At 37.1% G+C, this 11,059-nt stretch overlaps 1 pseudogene; it reads right to left on the reverse strand.

The window, feature by feature from the left end:
* The window catches only part of LOC102004568, a 17,635-nt pseudogene extending 8,202 nt beyond the window's left edge, over positions 1-9,433 (reverse strand).
* Between the last annotated feature and the right edge of the window lie 1,626 nt (positions 9,434-11,059).

Raw genomic sequence — 11,059 nt, forward strand, 5'->3', positions numbered from 1 at the left:
TCTGGTATAGATTCCGGCTTCCGTCATAGATTCTTCAGCATTTCATTGCAGATCCGTCAGCCTCCCAATACAGACTTGCATGGAACACTGCAGTGAACTCCAAACCCTGGACTAGACTCGTCAATCTCTAGCATGCAGACACCCTCTGCAAGCTTCCTCATCCTACTCTGTAACTGACCATTATAAGCCAAACTTGTAATTTCTTGAACATTTGTATGTCTTGTGTTATATCTATTTCCCTAGTAAATCCTGACTGATACAACCGGTTGATAGATTTAAAAATTACCAAAGTAACTAATACACGATCCAAAAATTCCACTACTGGGTAAATATTCAGAGGAAATGAAATCAGTATGTCAAAGAAATATCTGTACCTCCTTGTTGATTGCAACACTAGCCATAATAATCAAGACATGGAATCAACCTGTACCTCCACAGATGGATGGATGGATGGATGGATTTTTAATGTAGTTTATATACCAAGTGGAATAACATTCATCATAAAGAAAGGTGAAGATTCTTGTCATTTGTGCCAACATGGGTGAACCTGGAGGACATTAGGTAAAGTGAAATAAACATAGCAAGATAAGAACTGTGTAATCCCAGGCATATGTAGACTCTAATGATCTGGCAGAAGTAGAAAATAGAAGAGTAGTTAGCCTAGAAAATAAGAAGGTAGGTGGGGATAGGGAGATGGATCAACAACCACAGTGTTACAGTCATATAGGAGGATGAAGTTCTGGTGTTCTACTTTACAGAAAGGAGTCTGTGGTTAACAATAATCTGTTGACTATTTCAATAGCTAGAAGAGAGAATTTTGCCTGTTCTTGGTACAAATAAGTGACAGATGTATGAAGTAATGGAAAAAATGATCCAGAGCTCTCTTTCATAAGATCTATAAAAAAATTACAATCTCACTCTGCAGTCATTCTAAATACAATGATTTGATCTCAAAAATGACTGTGCAAAATAAACATAATTAAAATTTTAAAAATAAGACCTGAAACTGAAATTATTTAGAAGAGAAACATAAAGCAGATAAATAAGACTGGTGTGGGCAAAGATGTGTTGGATATGAATCCAAGAGTACAGGGGACAATAGCAAAAATGCACAGACGGGATTGCATTGAACTCAGAACTTCTGTATGCACTAGGAAAGAATCCAGAGTGAGGAGACAACTCAAGGGCTGCGTGGGGTTAGCGGATCTGTACATGTCTGTACCTCTGGCTCACAGTGCTCCTTAAATCATAATATTCCAAGTGCTTGCACAGGTACTGAAGTGAAAATATTACTTTTAATGTTTTGAAGACAGGAATAAAGAAGTCATAAGATTGTTAACTTAACCTTCCAGGTATGACAGTAGTTCTTGCATTCTTAGTCATGGAGGTGGAGCTAACAGATGACACTGGGACGATAGTTTTGATGAAACCTGTTCCCCGAAGATCTATTTACTTGGCATGTGCAGTGAAGAGGATCCTACTAAAAATTTTGATTGGCTAGTCCAGGGTTTGAACAGATGGTCTTGGCACTAAATAATCTTTAGAAATGAAAAGACAATCTAATCTTGGTCTAAAATAAAAACAGTTTTCCATAAAGGGAGCATAATTGAGAAAATCTCATTGAAAAATCTTGATGACAAATTTACATTATAAAGTTTACCAACCTAGAGTCATCTAAGAAGAGTGTAGAACTTCTTTCTGGGTGATTTACTAAGAAATATATTCAGTGCTGCCAATAAAGAGTTCAAACTGAAGGTGCTTGATTTTAAATTAATAAAACCAATAATTAATTTCAAAGTTTTGCCTTTACTTCTTATTGTGGCATGTACATTAAGAAAAATATAACCACCACTGAAGCTATACATATACAGTTTTAATTTTTTATTTTAAAGGGAATAAAAAATAAAAAATATTAGAAATGATACAGAATTTCAAAAAACAAGAAGATATGAATTCAACAGTGGTTGTTATATTGCATACCGTTGTCTTCAAAGTAGTTGTTCAGGTTAACAGATATAAACATGCAAAAAAATTAAGCATTAACTGTTCCTTTCAATAAACCAATAGAAATTAGTAGCACAGTTATCTTAGCTATCTTGTGTGTGTGTATATAGATAGATATAGATATATATATATATAGACATAGATATTTTTCCTTCCTCTTTCTTTTCTCCTTTCCCTCATCCCAGTTTTTCTTTCCTTTTGAGCAGTTTCTTTCCCTTTCATAATATCTTTTTTACCTTTCAGATTTTATTTACTCTTTCAGGTTCTTTACACTAGGGAGGCAATATGATGCTTACATATGTGGATCTGATTTTTTTCACTTATGAGTATGCACATATTTTTGAAGAAAAAAATCTTTAAAAAAAAGACATATGTGTATACACACACACATTGTATAAGTGAAATGCTTACTGACTGTGTAAAAAGATGGAGCACTTATTTAATAAGACTGAAAGGCACAATGGGTGATACAAAATGCATATAAAATTAAGCCAAGCAGGTACATTAATCACTGCCACCAGGACAAATGGATTCAAGCAGCAAACATTTATTTAAATGACCTATGCAGGATGAAGGAGAATGGCAGAAGATAAAAAACACTAGGAAAACTTTACAGGTTTTTTACTCACCAAATACCTCAGGAGTTAGGGGAGAAACAAGGGATAATGACCAGCTTATTTGGCTTTTTTTTTCTGACAAAGATGGAGAGAAGTGGATAGAAGGTGGCCATCGTCTTAATGACCTAATTGTAAATCCATTTGTTGTAGAGGGCTAATCTGTTTTTATTGTGTCAGTATAGATGACTTGGATAATTGCTGGCTCTGTGGCTCTGGAGAGATTAGATGGCATATTATACATTGGAAAGTTGCCAGGTCTTGCTAGGGTAGAGTTGGTTAAGACCTTTGATGACATGTGTCTAATAAATAAACTATGCTGCATCAGCTGAAGCTTAACTTGATAATTAGAGTGGAGAGCAGGTTGTTCCATGTTTGAATTTTAAAAGTTTCAAGAAATTCAGAGTTAAACTTATGAACAAATACTAGGAAATTTGGGTAAAGTCTGGTTTCTTTACATTCAAAGAATTATTTCTTTAAGTGGCTTAGTAGAGAAGCTGGTAGCTTTTTTGTTGTCTGAAAATTATTGGAAAACCTAATAATAATAATTTGATAAATTAAGCATGAGTCACAATTGCACATAAACTGTAGGACTGGTTTTCCCTTGGAAGATACATAGATCTGAAAAATGCATGTAAAATAATTGGCCATTTTTGTCCCTTACGTGGAATTTTCAAAATAGTTTGATGATGAGTCTGTGTCTCTCTCTCTGTCCCTCTCTTGGCATGAAACCTGTATAAGTAGGAAGCTTGGGGGATGTCTGGTGGGGCTGTAAAATCGCAGAGACACCTTTTAAAACAACATTAAAAGAGGAGCAATAAATTACCACTTTTCATTTTCTTTAAATAGATTATAAGATGCTCGCAAGTTAATCCTCTTCCTGAGTTAAGCTCTTTTTGGTTTTCTGTCCCTGAATGTCAGTGGTTAAGGGGGAAAGAGAAATAAGCCTACGAGTGAGATACAAACTATATTGTGAGTGGTGGCACGTGTTTACTTGGTGATTTCACATTCAGGCTGACTTCTTGAATCCCAGTATCTATTTTTTGCCTGATTGAGAATTCCAGAACACATACAGAGTTGCTAGAGAGAGACAGCAAGAGTAGAGGTCAGTAGTTCTTGCTCCACTTCAGATAGGTATACAGTCCAGCAATCAGTAATATCTTTAGGGATTTCCTTCCATGAGGTTATCCTCAAAGCACAGCCTTGTCCCTGACTTACCCTTTGACCTTACAGGATTCACACAGTTGTTTTATCAGTCTGTCTATTGGGGTCGGGGCAGAATTGGAAGCAGGAGCATGTACATTTCTGAGAATTGCTATTCACCTTGTGCTGCATGTATCCCATATGGATACTACACCTAGGATATTTTGTTCTATCAAGACCTATGAAGTAAAATGAAACAGTTCATAACAGACCTTTTCTGCCATGCCAGGTGCACACACGCATCCTCATCACCTTTAGAAACTGCAAGTACAATTTTCCTAAAGCCACCATCCCCCCTTCACTGCCTTGCTTACAGTAGATTGACTCCCCATTTACAATTTCTTCAGTGGCTTTCCATAATATTACCTTGTAATTCTTACTTTCTCCTTTCTCCCCCTTATTTTCTTCACCCATCTCTTCATATTATCTGCGATGTAACTATTACCCTCAATTTCTCTTTTTTATATAAAACTATCCCTTACCAATGGGGGGAAATTATGACTATTACTTAGACAGGAGATTTTTGGAGAAAGTGATCAGTTATATCTTCTGACTGACTTCTAAGTGTTCACTCTATCCTTCTCATGGCCTTTCATTGGTAAGCAGGGGCCAAATGGTCTAATACTGGGCTCTTGTGATCTTGAAAGTTCTCGTCAGCTCAAACAAGTATAACCATATCTTCTATTAAGTAAGAGATTTCAGAAGCAAGATTATCATATGAACATGGAAACATAGAGATCTGTTCCCCTGACAAAATGAAGAGGTATTATATGACATAAACAAGAATGAGATTTCCATTGATGGGAACAGAGGTAGCAAAAATAGCGATCCCAAAGGAGGACATATTTTGACAGGTCAAGTACATTCCAAAGGAGGGTCACAGGAACTTATAAGGACTGGCAGTATTCCTGGGAGCACAGTCTCTGGATATAACTTCTACTGGCAATGACGCTGACACTTCTAACCCATTGTGGTTAATCTTCCCATTAAGACAAGTCCCAGAGGGAAAAGTGCTAAAGTTGTGTTCATTTGGTAGTTTCATATGTAAGTTGGCTTTCTGAATCTTGGCATTCGTTGTCTATCTGTGAAGAATTTCTGAACATGTGGCGACTTCCTGTAGGGAGAGAGTAAGATTGATGGTCCATAGCTCTTGCAGTATCATCTGATATTTTTTCCTTCACATCAGCTAACAAGTCTTTCACATTCTGTTCCTACCAGTGCTTCCTATCCAGGATGCTGCAGTATCCTCTTGTCTGGCCCCACTCCCTGGACTCAAGTTTCTCCATTCTGTTGAATGCAAACTGTCATCAACTGGCATTCTTTAAATAGTGACCCCCATCTCCCTATTATAGGACAGACTTTGGAGTCATCATGAAACTTGTTCTGTGTATACATTTTTTGCTTCGGCTTCTGCAACTTCAGTACTGAGAGATTCTTTTGAAAAAATAACAGTACTCTACATCTGCATATATTTACCAAGCCATGGTACTGTGAGATATTTGAAAATATTATTATTCCTTTTTTCAGCATTATTTTGACATCTCTAATAGCACTCCTTAGCAAATGCAATGTAATTTTTATGATATATAGAAAACTTCTTACTAGGTTAAAGAATTGCAGCTATGGTAAATGGATTATCCTACTTCTCTCTAACCTATTTAAGCCACAGGATGGAAGCATTTGTAAAAATAGCTATGTAAAGAAAAGTGGAGTGTTTATTGGGTGTGATAGATAAAGTAGAAGGAAATTATATGAATCTGCTGGCTGACAAATATCTATCACTTCTAGTTGCCAAATGGGGTGATGCTGTAGTTTGGGTGCTAAAGTCCTTCCAGAGGCCCATGTGTTAAAGGCTTGATTCTCAGGACAGCATTATTGGGCCTTTAAGGTGTGGCCCTATTGGGAGGTCACGGGCCTGTTGAATCCTGGGAGTCCAGCTTGTCTTCTCTCTCCCTCTCTCTGCTTCCTTGTTCAAGAAGTGAGCACTTGTTCTAACTCACATACCTGCCGAGACAATACCACCCTCAACAGGAGCTCAACCAATGGGGCCTCCCAATCTCAGATTTGGACTTCCAGAATTATAAGCCAAAATAAACTTTTCTTTACTTCATAAGTAGCACGGGTCTAGTACTTTTTGAAAAGTGACATGAAGCTGATTAACATAGATGCTTTGAAGAATAGACATTTTCATTTTGAAAAGACAGGTTTATCCACAAAATAGAGCTGATGGCACTTTGGATGGTGAGGACAACTGGGTATGTTTCTTTGGTTACTCATTTGCATTGGAAAATCAGAAGAATTAAATTGAAGCTCAGAGCATTTAGTAAAAAAAAAATGTTTTCTATGGCAGTTGTACTTTATGTCCTGGGTTGTGCTCTGTTCCTCACTAAACGATAGCTGTCTCTACTGCTCTAGAACCTAGAGTTTGAAACTGGAGGGTTTTATGTGTAAATGGATGCAACTAGAGACCATAAGTGAAATAAATCAAACTTGCTTGTGTAAACATTGTATTGTCTCCCTAGTGTAAGAAATGAAAAAGGAAGTAAGACCCAAATTCTACAATAGATATTGTGAAAAAGAAAGAAACAGCTCAAAAAGAAAGATCAACTGGGATGGATGAAAGGAGAAAAGAAGGAAGGGAAAAGAAAAGAAAAAATATACATACATAAGACAGATAAGATAGTTACACTACTGACTTCTTTTAGTTCATTAAAAAAAATGTTTGTGCTTATATCGTTTGATCAATTATGCATGTCTATGTCTTGTAATCTCAGCAACTATTTTGAATATAACAATATGCAATATATTAACCATTGTTAATCTTTTATCTTATTTCAAAATTCTGTGTTATTGGGTTTTTTTGTTTTTGTTTTTTGGCTTTTCTGTTTTAAAAAAAGTTGAAATGAAAAAGATTCACTGGCTGAACTATTATTTAACCAACTACTTAATGTACTTTTTATGGTAGACTATATTAATGTTTGGTGCCCCTCTATGCAAAGCATTTGGCATTCTATTTTTGTTAAGTAGAGGCAGCCATATGACTTGCTTTAACTAATGAGTGACATGTGTCAGTTCTGAGTAGAAGCCTCATGAGCCAGCATGTGTATGGTGTTTTCTTTTCCTTATCAGCAAGTTACAGGAGTCTCCTTCCGCTGAATCCTCAACGGCTGCCAAAGTATTTTCGTATTTGTTAAATATCATCCATGTAATGCATAAAAAATAAACTTTGTTGTTTTTATGATACTGAGATTTGGGGTGTTGTTACTGTAGTAAATCTAGTCTATTTCATTTGTTACAATTTTGAAAGAGAGTTCAGTATCCATAGAAACCAAAATGTTTGTGTTCTAGTTTCAGTAATAAACATAGAATTGTGTTGTTATGGTCCATAGCGTCCCCAAATGTCTCAGGTGTTCAGAGGTCAGCCTTCTCCTGGGTGACTGGATCATGGGGGTATTCTAGCTGATTTACTGCTAGGAGGTGGGGTTTTGCCAAAGACTGGTCACTGGGGCACAACCTAGAAGGGTCCTCCCTTCCTGGGTCCCCCTTCTGTCTCTGCTTTCTGATTGCTATCAGCTGTTTTCCATTCAGGCCCTTCTACTGTGCCGTTTCTGCCTTGGAGCCAGTCAGTCGTGGATTATAACTATGAACCAAAACAGAACTCTGCTTCTGGGGGCTGGGGATTTAGCTCAGCGGCACAGTGCCTGCCTGGAAAGTGCAAGGTCATGAGTTCTATTCCCGGTACCGGAAAAAAAACAAAAAAAAACAAAAAAACAAAAAAAACCCAGAACTCTGCTTCTGTAAGGTATAGGTGTTAGGTGCTGTGTCCCAGAGATGAGACAATGACTGAGACACATATGTCTTATCAGTGTACTCAGAACAATACATTTGAAATATGAAATCCTATTTAATATATTTACTGCTTCTAATGCAAGATATTCATAAATCACATCTTCTGTTCTTATTCCTATAATTATTATGCATCTGGGGTTCCTCCATTTTTTGAGGTATGATTCTTTGTAAGCTTAGTGCAAAACTCAAAGGAAACAAGATGCTCCTTTACTAAGTCTCCTTGAGAAATCATATCATATCATATCAAATGGCTGCATTCTCAGAGCAATTCCTTGCCATAATTGAAAAATAATGTATATTCTGTGAATAAATAATTACAGAAACAATATAACTCACTCCCAATAATAGGTTCCAAATAAATATTTGTTGAGTTTAATTGTAATGCATGAGATTAGAATTATCAAATCTTTTGGAATTTTAAGTATTTGTACTATTATGATCAAACAAGCACACATAAGATATTTTTTCTCCATCAAAATGTATAAATGTATATTTGTTATTGAAGATGAACCAGCATTCTAAAATTATTTGAATCTAGCTCACTTCTAGGTGGTGTGAAAAAGGATGTCAAATTTTAGAGAGCTTGTGTATCTCATGGGGAGATCTATACAATTGCATACTCTTGCTTTTGGATGTAAGAAATTATAATTTTCTAGGTCAGAGACAAATCTCTGCTTTTAATCAGCATCCTCAAGTGATCCAGTGTATGTTAACTGTAGGCTACACTGAAAAATATTTTACCAGAGCAGTGTTACAAAACTTTAGCATGCATTGCAGTGTCCTGGGGGCCTTGCTGCAAGGCAGATTCTCGTTCAGTAGTTCCAAGACCAGGTCTGAGACTGCATTTTTAACAAGTTTCCTGTTCATCTTGGCTCTGCAGATACTCAGGCTACACTTTGAATAGTAAAGTAGTAAAGAAAAATACACTTCATGTTTCCTTAAGTTTGTAAACACTTACCATGCTGCATAATTATTTTAATTTTTTTAAACATGTCAGTTAATTCCTCAACTAGATTTCACACTGCCTGAGGCCAGGAATCCCACTAATTATATATTTCTCTCTTTGCCTTTAGCTGTCACCTCAGTGCCCAGGACTTGCCTAACAGGTGCTCAATAAGTGTTGCTGATTGATTGCTGGAAATGCTACAGAACAGCTGTAGAGCACCAGAAAGCACATAATTATATGCAGTGAAATGCCATTTTTACAAAATGCATTTGGATCAATGTCAAAATGGATTTTCAGAGAAAATGGAAATTGACAACATACACTATAATTTTTGAAAGCACATCTTATATTTGATATGGATATTGTGATCAAACATGCCAATAAATTCCATTTCCCCCCTCCTCTGAATGAGATAGGTTATACAGAAGCACAATATGTTATAATTAAAAGTATCCTAAAACTTTTATGTCATTTGATTGGCATTTTGGTTGCAATAGTATTGTATAAAAGTAGAGACACATCATATCATAAATAGTATAGACCTGTTGAGGATGCATAGTATAAGAAAGTCACCCTAGCTATAGACCCTTGTTTTAAATATAATCTGGTCAAAATGAGAAATGATCTTGGAGAAATGAAACAGAAATAGTTTCCTATTCTTGAAGCTAAGCCATGCACTTACCAGCCTTGGGGTATACTCATAATCCATTCATTCATCCATTCATTCATTTTTCCGCTATGCTTATTGTGTGCTTGTTATGCTGGTGCTGTAGCAGTGGTTTATGTTGCTGCCCTTGAGCTAACAGTCTCATGCAACCTACAGGGCAATAGGCAACGACAATGCTATGAAGCAACAGCTCGAGATGGAGGAGATACAAGGAGTCACTTGCGGGACCTGAGGCAGCAGAAAAGCTTGCAGCAGGATGCAGACTGAAATCTGAAGCACTGGAAATAAGCCAAAGACTACAACAAGGAGAGGGCAAGGAGAGAAATAAGCGAAGTGCTTAGTGAACTTGACCTGCACAGACAAGTCTATCCAGGTGTGAGGAATGAAGACGTAGGAACGGCACATGAGGCTCATTAGGAGCCAGGTCATAAAATGTGGTTAAAACATATGATGGTTTGTATTTTTCCTGAATTCCGTGTTTTAAGTGGAAATGATATTTTTTAAAATAAACTCACTCTTAGGCAACTTTGTATGTAGGTGATAACACTCATGCAGCTCTTGCGTGCTTGACGTCCACGTGTGGGTCTACCTTCCCAACTAGACTACGACGTCCCATACAGCGATGTCTGTTTCAACTGGCTAGCAATCTTGCAGCACGGAAAGTTGAGTAACAAACCGGACAAAGTTTGTTAAATGAAGCAACGGTTTCAGTCTCTTGCATTGCACGTCAGTAAGTACTAAGAAAATTCTCTTTGACTATAAAAAGGAGGGTGGCGTTAAATAAAATTTAGGATTAAAAAATAGCAATAGATTTTTTCCCATAGCCGCAGGATGAAAGAATGTCATTTAATTCAAACCATTCTTGTCTTTGGAGAAAAGAATCACTCTTGAAAGTCTGAGTAAACAATCTTAAGTAATCATGGTACGGCAGACTCCAAACACTGTCACACCCATCTTGCAAGTCCAATTCAATTTCTCCTTTGGTCTGGCTTAGCAGGAAATTAGCCAGACAAGCAGTTGGGATTTGTTATAATAATACTTCTTAGCGTTTAGAGAGCTCTTTCTGGTCTCAGTGAGCTTTACACACATTAATTACTTAATCAGAGAGGCCGTCGTGAGGCAGCGGAGCAAATATAGTCATCCCCATTTCACGGATAAGGAAAAGGAAATTGCAAATGCATAAAGGGAGCTTGCTGCAGATCGGCCTGGCAGTCAGCAGTAAACTCAAGATTAACTCCCAGAAGGCCAGTACACAGGCCATTAGCCCAAACTGCCTCAAGTTGAAAACTATTCTGGGATCCCTGAAAGAGAAAGGGCTCTTCACTCCCATAAGGGAACACAAATATAGTAGCCAAAACTGTTCCCTTGTTTCTACTTTTTCCCTCTGAGCAAAGAAACAATTTCATGGATCCTTGAGACAATATATTAACCTTAGAGCTGAATCCTGTGCGTGAGTAACCTGTCCCCCAAGTATAAATGAACTTCTTTTTTGTAGGTACCTTAATGCTTTGAGGACACCAAATAGTACTCTAGTGGTTTGAAAACTTGGCCATGGATAAGGTTTTGCCCCAGGGATTATTTCTCTACCCAGTTGGCCTTCAGGGTATGAAAGCGAGAAGTTTGCCATTCTTCTCTGAAGTTGTTTGTTAACTAGGCATAACCTGTAGCATGATTTGCTAGTGTGTATTTCATAGTGGGTTTTGGATGAAAAGCTTATTCTGGGCTCAGCTTACTAGAAATGCTGGAGTGAATAGCTGGATACATTGATATGTACCA

This window comes from Chinchilla lanigera, unplaced genomic scaffold, assembly GCF_000276665.1.
Source record: "Chinchilla lanigera isolate Chin_1 unplaced genomic scaffold, ChiLan1.0 scaffold00057, whole genome shotgun sequence".
Lineage (NCBI taxonomy): Eukaryota > Metazoa > Chordata > Mammalia > Rodentia > Chinchillidae > Chinchilla > Chinchilla lanigera.